The sequence below is a fragment of the Mesocricetus auratus genome, unplaced genomic scaffold (assembly GCF_017639785.1).
Source record: "Mesocricetus auratus isolate SY011 unplaced genomic scaffold, BCM_Maur_2.0 Super-Scaffold_100023, whole genome shotgun sequence".
Classification (NCBI taxonomy): domain Eukaryota; kingdom Metazoa; phylum Chordata; class Mammalia; order Rodentia; family Cricetidae; genus Mesocricetus; species Mesocricetus auratus.
Window position 1 is genome coordinate 24219238 of NW_024429204.1, and position 24551 is coordinate 24243788.

Sequence of the window (24551 nt, forward strand, 5' to 3'; positions counted from 1 at the left end):
TGCATATTGCTGTCACCTACCCCATCCCACGGAAGAGCAAACCAGGCCTTAAGCCACACACTGATCCTTCTCCCTAGCTAACTGTGGTGCTATAAGAAGAAGAACTTTGGTGTTTTCATCCTGTTAGGGTCGACTAATTAATCAAGCCTCCAATATGTGCTTAGGAAGCATCAATTATACCTGGCATGTCTAAGTGCTTTGAACTCTGCCCAAACTCTTCATTTTACATGGAGAACACTCCTTGGAAATGAGACAGCAGGACTCAGAGAGCTCAGGTTCTCGATGAGGCTCCCAAGGAGGACGTGCCTTAAAGGGGTAGTGGTGGGTTGTCTCCAGCATGGTCTGATAAGAGCCCACCAACATCCAGGAAGCGATGCTCCTGCCCTTTTAGGGTCACAAAGTGACTGTAGTGTGGCTAGCCTAAGAGTACTTTTCTGGTATCGATGCCAGAGATGCGTGGGTGGCTGCCGGCCGAGTGCAGAGGTGCTGAGGACAAGAGGGCATCGTTCTGAGGCCACCACTAGTCAATCAGGACTTTCTGCGGAAGGGAATTCACCCCCATCTGCCAGGAACTGAACTCTGAGCCCTGGTTGAACTAAACCAGCTCTGCTGTGGCGGTGGGAACTCACTCAGCCTTGCGGGGCTGTGGTACTAACACATTCAAGGGAGGAACGTGACAGACACTCAGGGGACCTCAGATGAGCAAATTAGGGATAAGGTATCTCTGGAAGAGATAGGGGGAATGCATCAGGAGGAATACAAGCTCCACACGGTGGCCTCTGCTCCCAGCTCTGTGGCAAGGACAGTTGTCCAGTTGCTCCTAGTGTAAGGTCACATTCCCCACGGAACTTGCCAGCATCTTTTATGCTGAGTCAGTGTCAAGTGAGTCCTAGTTTATTAGAGTCCGGACTGCCAAGGTCCCGAGTGGTTTGTAAGGAGGGCGGAGTTCATTCTACAGGGAAGGGGTCCCCCATAGCACATGGAATTGTGCAATGCGACTTTCTCTGGGTACCACACTGCAGTGTCACTATCCCTGCAAGGGCAGGAGAAGACAAGTCTGAGGTCACCAGGCTAGACACCAGGGCCTACTTGGGGCTTTGTAGGTAACTAATAAAGTTCTCCCTTGACCCATAGGGCCTAGCACCTCCAAGCCTGGTTCATTGTTCACACCACACTGTTTCTTCTAGCCTCCTTCTGTAGCTGTTTCAGTGATCATTGAGGATAAGTCTGTGTAGAGTGTAGCCAGAGTTTTCTAGTCCCATAGCCATTTCCCAAATAACCAACACTGAGACTTAATATTACTTATGAATGCTTGGCCAATAGCTCTGGTTTGTTACTAGCTAACTCTTATAGTTAAATTAACCCATATTTCTTATCTGTGTTCTCCCATGTGGCTTGGAACTACATGTTCATCTGGCCTCTCCCTGCATCTGTTGGTGACTTCTCTGACTCCGTCCCCCTTCAGCATTCTGTCTGTATGAGGTGTCTCGCCCAATCTCTTCCTGCTCAGCTATCAATCAATCTAATCAGCTTCTTATTAACAACTAGAGCAATGCATACTTACAGTGTACAGAAGGATTATCCCACAGCAGTAGAGCTAGTTTTTGTTGTCATCGCCTACATAATTCACTATGCCTACAAATCCCATGATGCTAATCTACAAATCCCATGATGCCGGCCTACAAATCTCCTGATGCTAGAAATGAGTGCTTTGCTAACAGAGTGAGTGAGTTCATCTGATACATCTTCCATGGCTCTCACCACTCATACGTAATGGGCTAGGCGCTGGGCACAGTGCTGTTATCAGACTGAAGAGAGGTTTCTTATTCCTCAGTGCCGAGAGTTCTTGGAGTCAGATGAATGAAAATTCCAGTAGGGAGGGGAACATGATTGATGGGTGGTGGCATGGCAATCATTAAGACCAACCATCAGGCCAGGCGTTGGTGGCGCACGCCTTTAATCCCAGCACTCGGGAGGCAGAGGCAGGCGGATCTCTGTGAGTTCGAGACCAGCCTGGACTACCAAGCGAGTTCCAGGACAGCCTCCAAAGCCACAGAGAAACCCTGTCTCGAAAAAAAAAAAAAAACAAAAAACAAAAAAAAACAAAAAAAAAAACACAACCATCAGCCATGGCCTTGTTGCCTATGTGACTTAGGAGCATAAATAGATCAAAACAGGGGGGAAAATGCCTAACATAGGCTTGACACTTGGGAGCATAAATAGATCAAAACAGGGGGGAAAATGCCTAACATAGGCTTGACACTTGGGAGCATAAATAGATCAAAACAGGGGGGAAAATGCCTAACATAGGCTTGACACTTGAGAATTGCTCACTGATAATTACATTTTTTAAAAGGGGGGGTGGTCTACAAAATGGCTCAGTGGGTAAAGGTACTTGAGACCCAGGGCCCCTATTCCGTGGAAGGAGAGGACTGAGTCCTGTATGTTGTCTTCTGATTTCCACATATGCCTGCCTACACCTGTATTTGCATCTGCTCAAATAAAAATGAAAAAGTAAAGAAAAAAGAATTGGTCAATAAATGCTTTTTATCCCCCCTCTGCTTCTCACTTGGTTATTTTTTTCAGACTGAAGCTTGCTGTGTGTCACTGGCTGGATACAATATATGACCAAGGCTAGTTTCAAATTCAAAGAAGTCCTTCTAACTTTGTCCCCCAAGAATAGGAGTATAGGCTTTTTCTGTCATAGTCGGCCTAGCTTTTCCTTTCCTTTCTTTAAAAATTTTTTTTATTTATTTACTTAATCAACCTGCCGCTATTCTGCTGTATTCGGTCATTTGCATGGAAGTCAGAGGATAACCCCAGTAGAGTTAGCTGTCTCATTCTACCATGCTAGTTATCTGACTCAACTCAAGCTGTCTGGCTTGGTGACAAGTGTCTTTACCACCGAGCCATTGTGCCAGCTCTTAGCTTTTTAACTTTTTAAATGAATGAAACATCTCCTTCCCAAATCTGTCCAGCATTGGTACTGATATATCCCTTTCCTTTTCTTTCATAGTCTAGCATACCCAGTAAGCATTCCAGAAGGATTTGAGAGTCATCCCTTCCTAAAATGAAGCTGCAGGCTTTGGGGATTTGGAAAATTGCGGTAAGCAAGTCTTGTCAAACAAAAGTGAACTTTGAGATGCATAGTCTCTGTGGCAGCACTTGGGCATGTTTTAATGTTCTTTACAGGTCTTCCTGTGGCAATTCAGAGTGCTCGGGAAGCTGACTTCCCATTCGCCTATATCCTGGCTCTCTTTCTCAGCCTTTCTTCCATTTGCTTGACCATAGTGCTTAGCACACGCCCCCTGCTCCTACCTGGGGAAAGCACTGCCTCATGGGAGAATCCGTTGTGTTGATTTGCCATGGGTGACCACTGGGAAACGGTCCTGTAATGAGATCAGAACATACCTGAGATCTTTCTTTTTGCCTAGCACAACCCGTGTTTTATTCCTCTACCTCTGCCATGTGTCAGAGTCTCACTAAGTCTGTGTCTATCCTGGTGAGGGTAAGACGTGAAGTCCAAGACTTTCTGCACACATAGGTTTCCCCGTCCTATTTGTCTGTGCTCCGTTGAGTGTTATCTGGTAGAACTATGCATCTCACGAGTTTCTTCCTACTCCGGTGCTATGGGCATCGGATGAAAGAGAATAGGGAATCAAGCTTAGGGAGCCATCTGATATTGCAGAGGAAATGCCTCAGAAACAGAAGAGGGGTTTTTCTTAATTAATGACTTACAATTAATGACTGACAAGTGCATCTTACAGATGCACTTGCTTCCCTTCAGTCTGGGTTAGGGTCTCTATCACAGCAACAAACCACCACAACCAAAAAGCAAGTTGGGGAGGAAAGATTTGATTAGGCTTACACTTCAGCATTGCTGTTCATCACTGAAGGAACTCAGGACAGGAACTCAAACAGGGCCAGAACCTGGACAAAGGAGCCGAGGCAGAGGCCATGGAGGGGAGTATCTTACTGGCTTACTCCCCATGGCTTGCTCAGTCGCGTTCTTATAGAACCCAGGACCAGCAGCCCAGGAATGGCAGCACCCACCATGGGCTGCGTTCTCCCCCATTGATAATTAAATGAGAGAATGCCTTACAGCTGGATCTCATGGAGGCATTTCCTCAGCTGAGGCTCCTTCCTCTGATGACTGTAGCTTGTGTCAAGTAGACACAAAACCAACCAGTTCCCCTTCCAACCCTCACATACTCTCTAGATGCTAACTAGATGTAGTTATCTGGCCTTACACTGTCTATCATCTCAAACCATGAGCTGAAATGAATCCCTTGTTAGTAATAAACTGTCAGAGCTAAGGCGCTGTATGAAGAATAGACAAAAGACACAGATGACATACTTGTTGGCCATTTTTGTCTCCCACCACTCACCCCTGGCGTCTCTCTCCTTGTCTACTATTCCTAGTTCCTTGCCTACTATGCCTTCACTGACTTCCCTTTGGCTACGGTGATAGGACAGCTGTGGGCTTCTGCCTTCCTGTCTAGAGACGTGAGCCAACACTCCTCGTTAGCCACATGGTACACGTGGAAGGGTTGTTTCCTTTATTCAATGTTCACAGCAGTGAAAAGAACTCCTGGCCCTCGTGCGCTCTACCCTTGACAGCAACGTCTATTCAAGCCATCCCCAGTACCGGGCCATTTGTCTATTGCTATTTCTTGTGGTTTCATACTGAGGTTTTGGTGCATTGCATTTGACCTGGAGTGTATTTTTAGTACTAACGGCAGAGTTCAATGAATATCAAATCATGAGGGCAAATAAAGAGACGGGGAAAAAACAAACCGGGCCTAACTTTATCTCTTCTGATGACGTTCGTCTCTGATTATGCCTGGTCACATGCTTTCCTCATTGATGGCCATCACTGTAGATTCTGTAGAGGTGGGGGCACCAGCTGGTCCTGCCCCTAAAGACAAGAGCATTTGTGAGTGTCAGCTGGGCACACAGAGGAACATGCATCCCCCGGCTATAACTAAAACAGGAATTATTACCGAAGTTAAAGACTGTGGCATTTGCAGGACCCATTAGTATACAGGCAAGGAGATTTGCCTTGTAGAAGCAGGGCTCGTTTTTCTTGGCCATCTGCTCTTCTCCCAGGTTAATACACATGTTGCGGAAGGCTCTAGGTCTTCTCTCACTAACCTGACCCTTTGGCATCAGCACAGGCAAAGGACAAGGACATGCTCCAGGACTCTTTGGTTGACTGATATTCAGAATGCTGACTTGGGCCTTCAAAGTGAAGATTATACCAAAGTCTCCCCTTTCCAAACAAGGGCTACCCTGCCTGCTTCCAGAGGCAAAGCAAGCCTCGGCATCTGCTTAGGACTTCACAGTTCATAAAGTTTTTTTTCCTTCCCGTCTGCTTTCTTTTACTGCACAAGCCTTTGCTTTTTATTGCTCTGTGTTTACCGAGATGCCACTGTGAGGCTGCCTGCAGTGCTGGAGGAAGAGCTGCTGTTCCTGTACCCAGGGAATTCCCAAGAGCTTGGCTGGCATTTTCCGAAAGAAGAGGCTGGAGTCTGGGGGAGATTGCGATGCATGAAAGCTACCAGTGGTAGCTTTCGCAGGAGATCACAGGGTTTCTGAATCTAGCCCTCAAACCTGCTGGGACCTGTCTGGTGCTCTACCTGTCCCCTGCCTTCTCCTTCAGCTTCCTATCCCCTCACTTCTCCTCCCCCCTCTTCTTCCCCCGATCCCCCAGTTCAGTTTCTTCTGGAGATAAATAGCTTTCTCTCTCTACGGTGCTTTTGTGGGAAGTGATCAGATCATATAGAGAGCTGGGCGTGGGACTTGTGTGACTTCCCTTGAGAGCAGAGCCTCAGCTCTTATACTGTCCATTAGTACCTTTTGTGATGATGACAGGATGTTCCATTTCGCTCCTTATCCTGCTCACCCTCCTTGTGACAGGTTGAGATGCTAACAGTGCATGAGCTGTTATAGCTATCATTGAAATATGCCAGGTGTATTAGTCGGGATTCTCCGGAGAAATAGAACCAGCAGATGGTGAAGATAAATCTGTATCTCTGTATCTGTGTCTATGTGGAAAGGATGGTGAAGATGAATTTTTATCTCTGTATCTGTGTCTATATGGAGAGGATGGTGAAGATGAATCTGTATCTCTTTATCTGTGTCTATATGGAGAAGGATTTGTTTTTCTTTAAGCATTGATTTACGTCATGGAGGTTGTGAAGTTTCTATGGTCTACAGTGTATATCTGGAGACTAGGGAAGGTGGTGACATGCATAGAGGGATGGAGTTATACATTGTCTCAGTTCCAGCACACAGGCAAAAATAGGATTCAACTCACTCTACCTGCCTGCTTATTCGTCTTTCTAGTTGCCATTGAGTTCTGATCCTCAGTGGGCGGGATGATGTCCACCCACACTGGTGCAAGCCACCCACTGCTCTCCTCTTCTTCCCTGCTTGTCTGGAAACACCACCAACAACCGGGTTAGAAATGCCCTTAACTGATGGGGGAAGTCCTGTGTATATGTCAATAAAGCGCTGTTGGCCAATAGGGAAGCAAGATAGGTGGGACTAGGAGTCAAGGAGGACTCTGGGTAGGAGAAACACAGGAAGTCAAGATGTAACTGCCATGGGGTAGGAAACCCGGAAACTTCTCCGGTAAGAGAAATACTTAGATTTACAATTATGGGATAAATACTTAAGTCGGAGCTAGCCAGTAAGAAACAAGCAAGGCCAACAGCTTCATAATTAATATAGCCTCCTGTGTGTTTGTTTGGGACTGATGCGGCTCTGGAACCAGGCTGGCGGGAAGGCTTTCCCTTTTCACTTAACAGATTGTCCTAGTATCTCCCTGGCCCAGCCAAATTGACCCATTGGATAGATACAATGTATCCAACTGTGTGTCCTCAGGCCCAGCCAAACTGACACACTGAGTAGATACAATGTATCTAACTATCCTGGTTAGCTGGCAGATAACCATAGCAGGCTGCAGGGTGAGGGCCCTTAGACAGTGGTGGACACAGAGTTGCCCCTCTGCAAACTCATGTCTTGAAGCAAGAGGACCAAGTAGAATCATTACGAGATATTGTCCTTATCTGGTTATGACCCTGCTTTGATGTTTACCCAACATGGAGCTCCTACTGATTGACACTATTTGTCTCATCTTCACTCAGATGTTGACCCCGTATTTAACCAGCCCTGCTGTGTATCACAGCATCAGACTGTGGGGACTATAGAGAGGGAACTTTGGCTGTGGTCTTAGTCTTTGTGACCCATCGGACACCTCAACTTTCAACATGTGATCTCAATGTGATGGAAATTCATCCAGAGCTTTGGTCATTCCTTAAAATGTGTGTGTGTGTGTGTGTGTGTGTGTGTGTGTGTGTGTGTGTGTTATCAGTCACTCAGTCTCTTCCCCGAGGCACACTAGATGCCAGGAGCCCCACTGAATGGCGTTGGATCCACTGATGAGATGCTCTCCCTGCTGAGGTAGTGGTGCTGGAGGAGGAGGAGGAGCCTGTGGAACTAGTCGCTATTGATGGCAATGGAGACAATACTAGGGACATTGTCTTAATAGTAAGACTAGCTCAGGCACATTATTTTTGATGTCCCAAGCACTTTTTTGTGTCACCTCGTCAAAGCCCTCATCACAGGCATCCTTGCGCTGCCTATGCCTGATGACTCACTCAGGAATGTTTTGGCTATCGTACCTGTGGATGTTCCTTACGGTGGCTCAACGGAAGCAAATGACCGTGGCTGTGAAGGACTGTTATCCAAGTGGCCAGACACGGGAAGCTGCCCTTGCCTCGTCCCTCGCTGCCTCGCTGCTGTAGTACGTTTCCCCTGGCAGCACTTTCTCGGTAACAGATGCTTCTGGTCCACAAGGCCTCTGTGTCCCGTATTGCACCAAGCTTCATCCCACTCGTGTTAGGCAGGATGCCCCCAGCTTTATGGGGGTGGGGGGCTCACAGACGGCGCCAAGTTTCATCCCACTCCTGTTAGACACGATGCCCTACCCTGGGGTCCCCGGTTCTGCTACTACTACTCTGCCTCCCATTCTGAGGAGGCTTACTTGCTTTAACTCTTACCCTTCCTCTCATCCCTCCATTTCTCTTCTTACCCATGTTCAATTCTTGTCCTTTCCTGTCATTGTAAGACAGTCCTGTGAACCCTGCCTCGATGAGGCCCGATGTCTATCTATAGCTCCAGTCTCTCATTTCTTTTAGTCGCTTGCGCCGGAATCTGTATTCTAGTGGGTCATTTGGAGACTCAAAGTATCGTTCCCCTCATCGCTGACCTCTAGCCCCCACAGCTCCGTACATTCCCCACTTCCCCTGAAACACCCACTCCCTCTGCAGCCTGTGCCAGGAAGCCCTGTTTCCCAGCTGCAGCCTATAGTGCTCTAGCCCACAGATTTGGAGGGCGGGGCGCAGACAGTCCCATTTTCATAGCCTCCTGCGCCCGGTGGCAAGACTTTGGGTTTTCCTCTACAGTGGTCGGTCCCCAGGGCCGGCAGGGCTCCTTGTGTCTGCAGGGTATGGGAGGGCACAGGGTGGAAATAGCATTGTCAAAATAGACCGAGGGCAATGGTGACAGGGGAAATGAGGTCGGCTTGGGGAGAAGGGTAGGGCAGGTGTTTCTTGAGGGGGTTTCCTCTGTGCAGAGGCCCTGTTGCTGAAGGGCCTGCAACGGGCTGACTGATACACTTCCTGTGACTCCTTAGAACCACACGAGTCCCCCACCAGACACAAGAACTTCCTGTTCCCCGTTCACGTTCCAATATTTATGGAGCAGGAAGGTTTTGCTTGGTTCTGCTTCCTCTTTTCTCCAGCGCTCCTGTCTTAGTGCCCTTGGCCTGCTAGATATAATAAAGCGCTGTCAGCTGTGAGGCTGCTGAGCAGCAGGAGCTGCTTGCTGGTGGTTCTGGATACCGGACAGTGCTCATAGCATTAGCGTGTGGCCAGGGCCCGCTTTCTGGCTCCTGGCCAGCTTGTCTTCCAAGTCACACCCGGCGGGAGGGGTGAGGCTGCTCTCTGGTGTGTAGTTACGGGGTCCCCACTCTCATAACTTTGTCACCTCTCACAGGCCCCATCTCCAAGTGCCATCACCTTGAAGGTTGGGGGGGGCATCAACAGATGAGTTTCATGAGGACATAAACACTCAGCCCATGGTAGCCTCCTTTGAACTAACCCTTGAGGGTACTCTCCTTCCTAACCAGGCATGTCAACAAAACTTCTTGTCACCTGAAAGCTCAAATAATTTCACTTACTACAGTCCATGTCATGATTCAGGTCTCTTCTTCGACATGGTCAAATTGATGGCCAGCTGTATGCAAAACTGGAATTTGTCCATGCGCTAAATTTTGCCTGCATGGCTTTGTACCCTCAGCCTTTCTTATTCAATGAAGTGTGGAAACTCATTGGGGGGGGGAGTATCTCAGCGGGTTTATTTGTTTGATTATTTATTTAATTAAATAAAATAAATTTTATTTAATTAATAAATTAAATAAGGGTTTATTTCAGTTTCTAGCTTTGTAGCCATCTCTAGAGAAAGTCATGGCAGGAACCTGGAGGCAGGAACTGATACAGAGGCCATGGAGAGACCATGCTAACTGACTGGCTTGCTCCCTGTGGCTTTTGCGGCCTGCTTTTTTATAGCACATGGGACCCACAGCCCAAGGGTGGCACTCCTCACAGGGAGCTGGGCCCTGCCACATCAGTCATCAACCAAGAAAATACCCGACGATCTTGTCCAACATACTAGAAGCATTTTTCTCAATCGAGATTCCATCATCCCAAATGACTCTAACTTGTGTCAGGCTGACAACACACTAGCCCAGCACAGAGACTGTGTTAGTTTTCTGGGGATACTTAATAAACCCGAAACAAGCTAGATTGCTCAAGTCCTCTGGGATGTGTTCCCATAGATGTGAAGGTAACAAGTCTGGCATGGAAATGTCCTTATGTTCCATGGGAAGAACCCACCCTTTTCTGTGTGCTTCTGGTGGCTGTTGGGCACTCTGGGCATTCTTCAGCTTGCAGACAGGTGTCTCTAACTGTGCTCACATGGCCTACTCTCCTATTTCTTCTATGCCCCCCTCTCTCTCTTTCTTTCTCTCTCTCTCTCTCTCTCTCTCTCTCTCTCTCTCTCTCTCTCTCTCTCTCTCTCTCTCTCTCTCTTGGTTTTTCAAGACAGGGTTTCTCTGTGGCTTTGGAGGCTGCCCTGGAACTAGCTCTCGTAGACCAGGCTGGTCCTGAACTCACAGAGATCTGCCTGTCTCTGCCTCCCGAGTGCTGGGATTAAAGGCGTGCATGGCTACGCCCAGCTACACCTCTCTTTTTAGGGATCAGCTTTCCATCTGTATCTCAGACATGTCTTCTTACTTATCATGTCTGCAAAGACCCATTTCCAAGTAACATTTGTAAGTACCAAAGGCACAATAGGGTGTGAGAAGAAAACGCTCCCTGGGAGTGGTACACACTGTGTCTTGGGACACAGGGACAGAAAGATCAGAAGTTCAAGGCTAGCCTCTTAATTTTTACATGGTGAGTTTATGGCTAGCCTGGGCTATCTGACATCTTGTCTCAACACATCCCTTTGGGAGAAGAAAGAACACACATACTCTGTTTTGTTTATTTTTTTAAATAAAGTATCTTTGGCTTTATATTTGCAATGATATCGACAATCATATCATCTTAGCCACTGTTCCATTGCTTTGAAGAGACACCATGACCAAGGCTTTCTTATAAAAGACAGTATTTAATAGGGGACCTCCTTACAGTTTCAGAGGCTTAGTCTGTTATCATTATGATGAGGAACATGCCAGCATTGCAAAGAGACTTGACGCTGGAGAAGTAGCTGAGAGTTCTGCATCCTGATCAGAAAGAGAGCAAGACTGGATCTGGCATGGGCATTTGAAGCCTCCACGTCTACCCCCAGGGACACACTTTCTCCAATATGGCCTCCTAATTGTTCTTTCTAACCTTTCTCAAATGACTAAGCATTCACATATATGAGCCTATGAGGGACATTCTTATTTAAACAACCGCACATATGTGTAGTTAAGAGTAGATACCTGCATAGATTTGGGGACTGTGAGAGAAGAGGAAATCTTAAAGCAGAGAGCAACCTGGGCCCTAGTCTGGTTCATGGCGATGCCTTGGTGCTTGCTCATTGCCACGACAAAAGTCCTTTCCTGGATGGCTTCAGCATGACATTTTCTCAGTTAGAGATACTGAGAAGTTCAAGGGGAAGGGGCATATCTGGTGTTTCTCACTCTCCTGCAAAAAAGAAATGCTCATTTGTTTTACATGCGTGCTTGTGTGCGAACGTGTATGAGATCATGTATGGTGGTCAGAGCACAACTTGTCAGACTTAGTTGTTTCCGACCACCTTGGGGATTCCTGGGATGGAACTCAGGCCCTCAGGCTAGGCTGCAAGCTCCTTCACCCAGAGCACCATCTCACCAGCCCCATTCCATGCCTTGTCTCATAGGGACACTAACCCCATGAGATCAGACCCCTGTCAATGCAACTTCACGTCCTCTGCCTAACCTCCATGGGTAGCTCTTCTCTAATACATGGTCTCGTGGAGGGGGAGCATCATCTCTAGCGGAACAGAACTGATAGGATGAATATATACTAAAAGGGATTTATTAGAGTGACTGGCAGGCTGTGGTCCCATTGTCCAACAATGGCTGTCTCCCGACAGAAACTCCAAGAACCCAGTAGTTGTTTGGTTAGATAGACCAGCTTTATGTCTCAGCTATCTTCAGCAGATATTGAAATCCCAAAGATGCATGCTGTAAAATCAGTGAAGGAATGCCTCCGGTACAGATATATGAAATTGCTAGTGGCCATGAGGGCAGGCAGGTAGAAAGCAAGTTTCCCTTTTCCCTGTCCTCTTATGTAGGCTGCCACCAGAAAGGTGTGGCCCTGACTTAGGATAGCTCTTCAGACTTCAAATGTTCCAATCAAGAAAAATCCCTGCTAAGTATGCCCAGATGCTTGGATTTCAGTTAATTCCAGATGTCTGTGTCTATAGTAATTGTCTGTATGTAGCAGGTATGTATACATAGTAGGCTTCTGTGCAGTAGGTCTGCGTGCATTGTAGGACTTCAGGTATAGCAGGTCTGTGTGTGTAGCAGGTCTTGTCTGTAATATGTCTGCAGAGTAGGTCTCTGTATGCAGCAGTCTTGTCTGCCACAGGCGGTGAGCACTGTCAATGTGCTAGCTGTGCTACATGCTTTGGTGCTGGTGACAGCCCTGGTTCCCCTTCCCCAGCTGTCTTTCCTTTGTCTGCCCCATCTGCTTATTGCTCATAGGACGATAGGCCTTAAACGAGGAATTTATCAGCACACAGCAGGGTCCCCAGGAGCTGGGACCTCAAGCCACACAGACGTAGAATTCACCTTAAGCTCAGACCTCCTTGGTAGCAAGCTTTGAGCAAAGTCTCAGGCTTTTCATTCAGGCAATGGTTGGTACCCCCCTCACCAGTTTCCACTGAGGGAAGGCCCGTGTGCCTTTAGGGTGATAACAGTCCTGCCCAGAGGGAGAGGCTTGGGCCGGACCGTGGACTTCTCCCCACAGTAATTCTGCAGTATTCTGCTAGCTATCAGTGTAATCTTGATCAAGGCACTTCCTCTCTTTTAATGTTTTTAAAATATAATTAAATTTATTATTATTATCATTATTATTATTTGTTGGGGAAGTCCTGTTATTTGCCTGTGCATTTGTCAATAAAGTACTGTCTGGCCAATAGGGAATCTAGATAGGAGGGACTAGGAGTCCAGGAGGACTCTGGGTAGGAGAAACACAAGAGAGCTCGAGATGTAACGCCATTGGGGTAGGAAGCCCGGAAACCTCTCCGGTAAGAGACATACTTAGATTAACAATTATGGGGTAATTACTTAAGTCAGAGCTAGCCAGTAAGAAATAAGCAAGGCCAACAGCTTCATAATTAATATAGCCTCCTGTGTGTTTATTTGGGACTGATGCGGATCTGGAACCAGGCGGGCGGAACGGCTCCTTCTCAAGGAAAAAGCTTCTCTTAACAATTATTATTATTATTATTATTATTATTATTATTATTATTATTATTATTATTATTGTATGTGTCTGTCTGTGCAAATGCCGCACAATAGCTGTAGCAGTCAGGGAACAACTTGGTCAAGTCAATTTTCTCCTTCCCATGGTTCTAGGAGATTGAGCTTGGGTCATTAGGCTTGCACAGCAAGCATGTTACCCCGTGAGCCATTTTGCCTCCTTACCTACTCAGTTCTCATGTTGCTACCTAGCAAGATGAAGCCTCCTTTCTCCCAGTGGTGAGATGCACCTCAAGTGACAGGAAGCACGGAATTCGTTAGCTGTCATTAGTAAGGAGCTGTGATTGGTGGACTGAAATGATGTCAGGTAGAGCTCCGTTCAAGTTCAAGGTCTTGAGTCATCCCCAAATAGCCACCCTTAGAGATAGCATCCAATGTCTGGGCGGTGGTGGCACATGCCTTTAATCCCAGCACTCAGGAGGCAGAGGTAGAAGCAGGTGGATCTCTGTGAGTTTGAGGTCAACCGGAAAAAAAGAAAACAGAGAGGGAGAGGGGGAGGGGGAGAGGGAGGGGAGAGGAAAGAAACCGCATCCAATGATGGTCCAGTCCTGTCTTCCCCAGCTGGTCTCTTCTGCATCTTTCATTGCTTCTGCCTGCAGCTTCATGGTGTTAACCCAGGTATCTCTCCACGTCCAGAAACCCGGGATGCTCCCAGATCACCCGGTTCCCGCTGTACCCTCTGCTCCTGCCTGCCGTTCACGATGCTGATCTGGTTTCCCTCCTCCAGTCTTCAGTCTTCCGGCAGAGCACACGGTGAGTCGGGGATGTGGGAACTCCCACACGCCATTGACAAGGCTCGGGCCTGGACCCGGACCCACCTCTCTTCTTCTGTGAAAAGAAGGTCGGTGTGACGTCCCCAAGGTCACAGTGTGTACAGACCCTGGGGGCCCTTAGTCACACTTGTAGAAGTCCACTCTCTGGAGATGGGGGTGGAAGTTGTTTCCACTCTTTTGTTGGTGGTGCTGTTGTTCTACTGTGTCACAGAACCCCGAGGACAGCTTGTCTGGCCAGGACCAAGTGCTCAGCAGTTTCTATAGAGCAAACGATGCTACGGCCTCCTCAGTGTATCCATCCAGGAGGCACAGGAGTTATGTGTCTGTCCTGGTGCTTGGTTAAGTGGGATGTGCCAGGTTTCTCTTCTGTAAAATGTTCATTCTTCTGAATTTAGCTGTCTCGCTGGGAGGCACTTCAGAACCATGCAGGTTTCTTATTTCTCGTCACCCTTCTTTCCCCTCAACTGATTTTAGTGTCATCGAGAATTCTTGTGAGTCAGTTATCACTATGCTGTTTGCCAACGGGGTTTCTCCTCTTATTGTGGCTTCTGCATTTGCTAGATAGGAGTCCACTGCAAGGCACAACTTCATTTTCCATTAAAAATGCCACCTATCTATTGGATATGGACTTGTAGGTTCTTGCTAAATTGTTATAATCCACGAGTAAAACTACATTGTTACCCAGGTTTTCCTAAATTTGGTCATTAGTATGCCCTTAAAGTTGGGTTCTGTAGCTTGTTTTGACATGTCACCAATGTTTTGAGCTCTCTTTTACATTTCGGTCCAAGCTTACATTGTGCCCTGCCTGCCCCATGCCTGGAATCTGTGGTATTTTTGCCCTCCCTGAACTAAGTATGAAATGATTACCAGACAAACCCAACTTGAGAGACATTCTACAAAAGAATGCCTGAAGAACAGCTTCATAGTGAAGAGAGGGACTAAGGAGGGTGGGAAACAGTTCAGGCAGTGAAGTGCCTTTCTCATATGCACGAGGACTTTGAGTTCAAGTCCCATAACCCACGTAAAAATGTTGGACGTGGTGGTAGAAGTCCGGAATCCTAGAGTTGGCAGGAGGTGCATTGGGGATCCCTGGGATTTTCCAGCTTGTCTAGATTTCCTGGAGAATGCATAAGCCAATGAGAGGCCTTATCTCAAACAAAAGGAGGAGAGGCACCTTATGTATGAAGACTAGGTTTGCCATTTGATCATCTCCACACACACACCCCTGTTCCTGCACAAACATGCACATTCTCCTCTCACACACAGGAGGGTAACTAAGGAACCAACATGATGGCACATGCCCGAAATCCCACTATCTGGAAGGCCAAGCCTGGGAAATTGCCATGAGTTCATAAGTTCAAGGTCAACTTGGGCTACATAGACTAGCCAAGGTTACATTGCATAACACTGTCTCAAAACTGCTGAATAATAAAACCACAAAACAACAAACAACCCCTCCCCCACCCACCCAATAAAAGACTAGGAGACTTCTCAGTTTCATACAGTTTATGACTTAGGTCAGATTCTGTATTGGAAAAGTCATTATTGGTGGATTTAAATGAAGATTCTTAGTCAATAGAACTAACTTCCACATATATTTATATTATTTATTTTGGCTTGTTTTTTATTTTAATTAATTTATTTACTTTTTAATTTTATGTGCATAATTTTATGGTGTTTTGCCATGGGTGTTGGGTCCTCTGGAACTGGAGTTAGACAGTTGTAAGCTGCCATGTGGGTGCTGGTAATTGAATACAGGTTCTCCTGGAGAGCAACAGTCAGTGGTCTTAACCATTGAGCCACCTCTCCAACCCCCTTGGTTTGGTTTCTTTGAGAAAGGCCTTCTCTGTATAGCCTTGGCTGTCCTAGAACTTGCTCTTTAGACCATGCTCAAATTCAAACTTCCTCTGCTTCCTGGATGCTGGGATTAAAGGTTTGTACCACCATTGTTAGGGTCCAGATAAAATTTAATAATTGTGCTGTAATAATAAGTAAGATAGCAATATTTGGGAAAGTCTGAGGCTATACAGGACTTTTCTGTACTTATTTTATAAGTATGATATCATTGCAAATAGAAATTAAATGAAAATTATACAACAGTAAGATCTGTCTGTTTGAGGGTAAATGTATTCATCAATTAATGAAAAAAGACTAACTGTTGCACGAATTATCCTGAATTGGTCTATTTTTTAAAAACAAAAACAAGATAGGCCCATATAGTACACATTCATGCTTACCTACACATGTAGAAATTCTAAGAAAAGCGTGTGTTTTCTCTTAACACACATTTCTGGGAAATATGATTGGGAGGCATGAGGCAATGGAAGCCTTTCCTTTCTGGAACTTTTAAAAATAAGCAGGTGCTAGTACTTGGAGACTCATCAGCACCTGGTTACATGTGTGTACATGGCATGTTCGTGTGCCCCACTCTGATGCCTCTGTGCCCAGCTCTTCCCCTATGCATGTTTTCCTGTATATACTTACTATGCAAACGCACTTGCTGGAGGGATGCTCCTGTCTTTTCGTTCTGTTAGCTGTTTTCTCCCATCCGATCCTTCTGTGGGTGGTTTTACACGAAGGTAGTGGGCATCAGTCCCTGATGGTTCAGTGATGCCAGCTCCTTGTATGTTTCTCAGATGCTTGGCAATTGTTAGACTTTCCACACTTTGTTTCTAACTCGGGATCATTTCAGACTCCCCAGAGTATACAGGTTAGAATTGCAGTAGTTCCTTTTCGGATTAAAAGAGTTACTATGTTCTTAAGTACTTACTCTGTGTGTGTGTGTGTGTGTGTGTGTGTGTGTGTGTGTGTGTGTGTGTGTGTGTGTGTGTGTACAGACAGGTACATGCATGCCCCACAGTTCAATTGGAGGTCAGAGGACATGAGATCAGAGGGGTCATGAGTTCTTCCCTCCCATGCTGTGTTTAAGGCAGAGTCTCTCCTGTTTTTTTGCCACTGAGCTGGCAGGCAGGAGTTCATTCTCCCAACTCTGCCTCCATCTTTGCTTGGCTGTGCTTGGACCTCAATTACAGACCAGGGTCACTGCTTGCAGCTTTTTAAATGTGGGGATTGAACTCAGGCTGTGCACCAAGCCCTTTTACCGCTGAGCCATCTGACCAGCTTGAAGCTCTCAGGATGTTTTAATGACCACCAGACCGCAGTTTCCGCAACATTGTTTTCCTTCTGTGTGTGAGACGAGGTCTTGCTGGTAGCTCTGGCTCACCTAGAACCCTATGTGTAGCTCAAGGTGACCTTGAACTTGAAGCTCTCTTCAGGGAGTGTGCAATGACTATACCACCTTTGCCTTGCAGTCACTGAGTTATTTCCTCTAGGTGGACTCATCTTACAGACCAGGTAGCTTTGACAAAGGAGAGGTGTGTGGGAGTGGAAAGCAGTGTCTCTGGAATGAGGCTTCTACATGCCTTGAGCTGTTGTAGATGCTGACCACTGTAGCGTCCTGCTACTGTGTGATGATGAAATTGACGAAGACCAGGGTGAGCCACAGGCCCTGGATGCTCATCGAGTTAGCTCTGAAAGACCCTTTGACCCCCTTTAGGGTCCGTTCTCTCTAGAATATTCTCTGCCACTCCTTGTAGCATTCCAGCTTGGCTATCATCCCTTTAGTACTGAGACGTGAGCTCATTTTTGCTATTGGGTCTTGCCTTTTGGTATCTCATTGGATGAGACTGTGAGCAGCAACTGTTCAGGTGGCTATAATGGTAGCTGAGGAATCCATGAGAGTCTTCATCAAGCACACATTGTGCTGGGGACATGTCATTCACCGTGTCATCACCTCCCAGTAATCCTTTGGTGTGAGCCTTGCTGAGGGCTGGCACCTAAGAGTTCCCAGTCAACCTGATTAGGAACCAGAAGGAAAGATGGCTGTCTCTCTTTGCAAAGAAGTGTTCACTTGGGTGTTTATAAGCTCTCCCAGTAGACTTTTGGAAGTTGAAACAAATTATCCCACAAAATTATGCGTATATTTCCCAAATAGATGTTTGAACCAGCATCAGTGCCCATTCCCACTACGTCATGACCTACGGGAATGTTACTATCCATGTTAAAAGCATGAAATATTAGATATCCACTTAATTCGGTAGCAGAAACACATTTGGGAAACCAGAGGTAAGGGAAGAATCGGGCGAGCCAACTTTTCAACAAAAACTAACCTTGGTCCCTTAAGTTTAGTCAAAGAGCTGACAAGATGTTCAGAGATTTTATGATTGATTAAAAGTTATTCTAGCTCCACACAGCAAAGCATCTCTATCTTTCAATATACGGACTCCATAAAGGGTCTACTGCCGTATGTCCTACACAGGTGCGATGTTTATTGCTCCTTCTTCAGCACCCTCCCCCACCCCCAGTTCAGCTGCCCCTGTAGGAGAAACAGTGAGGGAACGGCAGTTTTGAAGTCAATAAGAACACATCAGTTGTTAGATGGACCTCTCCCTAGAGCTCTGTGACTTTTTTTCCGAATTTATTTTGGAGAAAATGACTGTGCAATGGGAGACCTTGGGAAACACACTAAGGGATCTCTGAGTACTTGGTAAATCAAGTGCTCCTGCCAGGCTTCACGGATGCGTTGCGTGAATGTGAGCAGTGCAGATTCACAGGTTGTTGGGCAAATTGCCATCCAGTCTTCAGTCCTTGACATGACCAGTGCAGGGACAGTGAAGTGTGTCATGATGAAGATAGGATGTTGTTTCTCTGTGGATTTAAAAATACGTGTGTTAGGGGCTGGAGAGTTGGCTCAGTGGTCAAGAGCACTGGCTGTGCTGCTCTTCCAAAGGATCCAATTTCAATTCCCAGCACCCACATGGCAGCTCACAACTGTCTGTGACTCCAAGATCTCATACCTTTACACATACATAAATTCACGGAAGGCAACAACGCACATTAAAAACAACTACAATAAAAAATCTAAAAAAAAAAATACGTGTATTAGCCTGGTGAGCATGCTGCTGCAGAGCTCTGACGTTCAAAGTGGATGCAAATAAGAGCCACAGTGCATTAAGACACGGTTTTGGAAAGTCCACTGTTTTAAAAAACAGCAAAAATTTCCAGTATTTACAAGGCTGGGCAGCAAGGGTCACTTTCTAAGTGTTGACTAGTACAGGAACACAAAGGGAAGGGACAGTAGATCTGAGCTAATTCCCAAAGCACAAACTGAAGCCAGTGGCGGTGTCCCTGGGCTTCCTGCTCACCTCGCCTCCTGTGTGTGACTGCAGTGTTCCTGTCTCAAGACTTCTACAGAGAGTCATTTAGGCATTTTTTTTTCTGAGACAGGGCAGCTCTGACATTAAATACCCAATCCCCCTTTTCCCTTTGGTATTTGTCTATTTTTGTTAGATTGAACACTTTAATATGATTATTGGCTATTGTTATTTTTTTATCTCTCAGAAAAGCTGTTCTGTTTTAATAATTCATTTTTATTCTATGTGCATTGTTTTGTCTGCATGTACGTCTGTGTGAGGGTAGCAGATCTTGGAGTTACAGACAGTTGTGAGCTGCCATTTGGGTGGTGGGAATTGAACCCAGGTCCTCTGGAAGAACAGTCAGTGCTTTTAACCACTGAGTCATCTCTTCAGCCCTCTCCCCCTTTCCCTAAGTGCTTGGATTACAAACATTTGTCTTCACACCCAAATAAATTTTATTGAAAGCCAGCATGATCCCAGTGGCCAGTGAGGTCCAGTGTTGGGAAGCCATTCCTCTGATATATTGCCGCTCTCGGAATGTGGAGGGCTCCCCACATTTCATCCTACTCTAAGTTCGTGCTAGTCCTACACTCAGTGGACCTCTTCCAAGACTCGCAGCCCAGCTGGTCAGCGGCGTAGCAGCCAGTGTGTCCACTCGGTTTCTGTTTTACAAACTGAACTTGACAACGCCCCCTGCACTTGAGTGGTGAGTCATCTGACAAAGGTTGCCCTCATTCCACGTTACCTTTTCTACACAAGAGTCACGGGTGACTTTGATGGCGCGTTTCCAGGGCCACAGGGCCATCAGAGGCTCTTCTCAATGCAGCTGCAAGCCGGCTCCTGGCATTTAGAGAGGAGCTGGCTACCTTTTAGAAAGTAGTAATGTGCTTCCTCTGGAGGAGGGGCCTTGCTTTCCACCTGTGGTTTTTACAAAGTATTGCCATTGATTGACTGTTCTGGGCCACACACTACAGCTTGGCCAGAGAGGTGTGAGGGGAGCCTGGTGACAGTCACCCTGCCTAACATCTAGTTCACTGAGTCTCCTACCCATAGGAGAAGCAGAGTCCATTTTCAAAAGGGTTTTGTCTGCTCTGTTCACTATAGCTCATTCTACTTAAGGTCAAGATGGTAGACCACTTCTTTGACCCCCTTTGTTATGAAATGCAGATAACCATTGCCTTATAATTACAAGGTTATTGTAAAGCTTTAGGTCAGGGTTGCACCTTGCTGGCCTGTATCGAGGGTTCCATAATTACTCACCTACCCACTTAAACATTACCTTGGAGTTAGGTGGTTTCTTTTTTTTTTTTTTTTCCTCTTTTCCGTTTTTTGTCTTACCAGTATGATTCATTCACTCATTTGACTCAATTCAGTGTAAGTTTCACACATCTTGAAACTCTGTTAAACACTGGGAGTCCTACCACTGAGCAGTCCCTTGTACTCTTTAATAGTCTTCTGGGAAATGCAGAGATGTGACTGAAGACAGGCTGGCTGGCATAGCTGCACCGAGAGTTGAGTCAGTGACCAGTGGGGACTCAGTGGTTCCTGGGGCCCTCAGAAATGTGTCTGATCCTGAAATCAACACCAAATTGTGTTTCCGAGGAGAAAAACCGTGTCTTTCTCAACTACACCTCTCCAGACCCATTGCACCGTCTAAACGATCAGGGTACACAGACATCCACAGGATCTGGGATGTTGTCTTCTTCAAGCAATATTTTAGAGTTCTTGATCAAAAGCTGGGCCTGTGGTACCTGCCTTTAACCCCAGCACTTGGAAGACAGAGGCAGGTGAGTTCAAGACCAGTCTACATAGTGAGTTCCAGGACAGCCAGAGCTACATAGGGAGGGCATGGTTTGAAGGAAAACAAAAGCTCTTGGTTGAGTGAGTTCACAGTCTAGAATCACATTCTAGACAGGCACTTTGGAGTTGCCCAAGAGAGTCAATGTTTTGTGATATCCCCAGTTGTTGCTAGAAGCTGACTAATTTGGAGCGGGGAAGTGGAGGCTTTTGTGAAATGCCCTCTCTTCACATCTGTTCTTACTGTCAAATCAAGTAGTTATTTCTGATAAGTTCTTTGGCTTCTGTGAAGTAGCCTGGCCGTGTCTGGTTGTGGGTGGTGCTGATAATGACTGAACGGAGACCTCAAATGAGGGTGGGGGTGGCCTTCCCAGCCACTTCGAAGTAACGAGGGGGTTGGGAGATGGCTGGCTTAGAGAAATGCATGAGGAACTAATGTTTGGGACTTGTAGACAGAAGACCTTTTGAGGCTCGCTGGCCAGCCAATCTAATCGTATCAATGAACTCTAGATTCAATGAGAGAGAGAGAGAGAGAGAGAGAGAGAGAGAGAGAGAGAGAGAGAGAGAGAGAGACTATGCAAATACATACATACGATGGAAAGTGACTGAGGAAAACTCTTGTTTGTAACCTCTGGCTTCCACTTACACATGAACACATGTCATGCACACACATGAATACATATACTGCAAACGGAAAAAAGAAAAATTTTAAAAAATCCAAATAAGAAACCTTTGGTAATTTCTGTGATCACTGAAAATGGGATTCTAGATGGGCTGTGAAGACCAAGACACAGGAACCAGGACAGCACAGCTACCTCTGCAATTACCTCTAGGATGCCTTCTTCTTTTCATCATAGTTTGCCCTGAACCCTCCTTCTGGACTCTGTGCGCACTTGAGCCCTTGGCGTGCCGGCAGATGGGCCTTCTGGAAAGATCATAGACTCTGGAAACTTTCCAGGAAACTGATGGGCATCAACACATTTCTAGCAATGTTTTCTTGTCACAATTAATTGATTGTGTGGCCTTCACTTTCCTCATCCAGTGAAAGGAAAAGTGGATATTTTAGTTGCGAGGCCTGTAGATACCAAATAAACCTCAAAATTTAACTGAAAATGACCTTCTTTCTTAGCTGGGTGGTGGTGGCACACACCTTTAATCCCAGCACTCTGGAGGCAGAGGCAGGCGGATCTCTGTGAGTTGGAGACCAGCCTGGTCTAAAAGAGCTAGTTCCGGGGCAGTCTCCAAAGCCACAGAGAAACCCTGTCTCAAAAAAACAAAAACAAAACAAAACAACAACAACAACAAAAAATGACCTTCTTTCTTATATAATCCTCTAAGCAAGGTGTTGCTGGTGAACAGGTCACTGTTCTTCATGCAGGACCATGGAAGTCAGGCCTCTTCATGTCACCATCCTGCCATCCCTAGGACCTTGAAATTCACTCACTTGGGCAAAGGGAGAAAGGGCCAGTAGAGAACTACCCAGTTACTTTCATAAAACTTTTAGAAGACTAGTACATGAAGCAGTACCTAGTTAAGGATATACTGCAGGAATCTTAGATACCTATAACCGTGGCCTAATGTTTCAATGAGGCCAGCAATTCTATCGCTAAGGTCACCTATCATTTCTTTTTAATTTTATTTATCTCATCTGTACTCTTCATGCCCTGCTTTATAGCGACAACTATAGTCCAGTGCCTCTTGTCAAAACTTTCTCTTTTTCTTCCTATGCCATCCTCTGGTGTGACTTTTTACTCTCAAGTTCTGAGATCAGCCTTCTCCAATTCTACCTACGAGTGAACCTCTTACAGTGCTTGTCTATGTGTGTCTGGTTTCCTTCACCTATCACGATGACCAATGTCCTCCACTTTCATCCGCATTGTCACAAGAAAGCAGGGTTTCCATCTCTGTGGGTTTTTCTGTTGCTATGCTTGATTGGTATCACATTGAGCATGCGTGCCACATTTAATTCATGCACTCATTGTGTGATGGGCACATAGGCTTTTCTCTCTGTCACTATTGTAAATACAGCACTGCAATAAACATGGGAATGCAGATGTATGGTCCACTTGCGGATTTCACTTTGTTTGGAAACATACCCAGTAGTAAGACTGTTGAATCATATAGTCGTTATATTCTTTAGTACTTTGAGAAGCTTCCAATCTGTTTTCCATAATGTCTATGCTAGTTTACATTCCTACTGACACTGGGCGGGGATACAGTCTTCTCCTGAACATTCCTGCCAGCATTGATCTTTTGTTTTTATGACGATGATTAGAGTGGGATCAGATCATTTCAGTGTGATTTTGGTTTGCATTTCCTGGTCTTCGTGATGCTGTAAAGTTTTTGTGTCCATGTTGACTATTTTTTTGGGTGGGGGGAGACTGTTGACTTCTCAATGCATTTCAAAATTCGATTAGTTATCATTTGCCATTGTCTTCAATGCTCTTTATTCTATTCATTTTTACATTATCAGATGCCTAGTTTGTAAAAATTTTCCCTTATTTTGTGGGTTGTCTCTTCATTTTGGTGGTAGTTTCCTTTGACATAATCTCAATTTTCTACATTTGATTTTGCATTCTCCGTTTTTTGTTTGTGTTTGTTGATTGTTTTGTTTTTGTGGTTGAATCAAAAACAACTTCTTTCTGATACCGTGAGGGATTTCTCTTAAATATTACAGTTTCATCTTAAATTTAAGCCTATAATCCATTTTGAAATGATTTTTATAACAGGTAAGTGGTAATATATAGCAGTCTGTTTTTTTACCTTGAGTAACAGTTTTCACATTTATTGAGAATGTTGTCTTTTCCCTGCCAGTGAGAGATCTCTACCTTTGTACCATTGTTAAAGTCAGTTCACTGGTCAGGGATGGTGGTACCTACTTGCCATCTTTGGGAGGCTAGGACAGGAGAATTACCAGCAGTTTGAAGCCAGCTTGAGCTACATAGCATCATGCTGGCAAAGAGAGATTTGGTCTAAAAATCCAACCAACAAACCAGCCAACCAACCAACCAACCAAGTAAAAACCATCAGACTGAAGATGTGGGCATTTACTTGTGGGTCGCTGTTTTTTCCCCCTTAATTAACATGTCTGTTTCTGTACCCCTCTCAGGGTATTTTTTTTATCATTATGTCTTTGTAGTAGACTTCCAATTCAAGTGAAATTCCCCCTTCCCCCCCCCCCAATCTGTGCTTTTCGAAAAGTTCAAGATGGTTTTGACTTTGGAAGATTTTTGTGTTTCCGTATAAATTCTGTGAAGAATGCCACTGAGATGTGATGGGGAATGGATTCAATCCGTGAATTTGATTAAGAATTCAGCAATGTTGATTCTTCCCATTCATGAACTTTGACTTTCTCTCTTTTTTTGTGTTCATGAATTCTGGAGTGTGTGTGTGTGTGTGTGTGTGTGTGTGTGTGTGTGTGTGTGTGTGTTGTTTCCTTGTTTCTTTATTTATGTTTATTTGCTACTGTAAGTTGGATTGCTTTTTAGGTATCTATCTCATATAGTTTGCTATAGGTTTGTATATTGGTATTGTATCCTGCAGCTTTTTTTTTCTGATCATTTTCAGTGCAGTCTTAGGGGATTTCTATGTATACATCATATCGTCTACAAATAGTAAAAATCTTACTTTGTCTTTCACAACTTTATTATTATTATCACTTTTTTTCTGGTACTGGAAAAGACAGAGTCTTGTACATTGATAAGT

The 24551-nt window shown here is 45.5% G+C and overlaps 1 protein-coding gene across 16 annotated transcripts in view; it reads left to right on the forward strand.

Moving 5' to 3' along the window:
• LOC106021825 overlaps nucleotides 1–24551 on the forward strand; it is a 207112-nt gene that overhangs the window by 132900 nt on the left and 49661 nt on the right. For 11 of the 16 annotated variants that reach the window (XR_005870536.1, XR_005870535.1, XR_005870520.1 and 8 more), the window contains exons 3-4: nucleotides 3017–3106; nucleotides 13718–13834. The exons of 1 other annotated variant lie outside the window; for it this stretch is intronic. The gene's annotated coding sequence lies outside the window, so the exon portion shown is untranslated. Of the gene's footprint in view, nucleotides 1–3016; nucleotides 3278–6591; nucleotides 6637–13717; nucleotides 13835–24551 lie in introns of those variants that run through there. 4 more of the 16 variants (XR_005870529.1, XR_005870514.1, XR_005870522.1 and 1 more) reach the window with 4 other exon arrangements.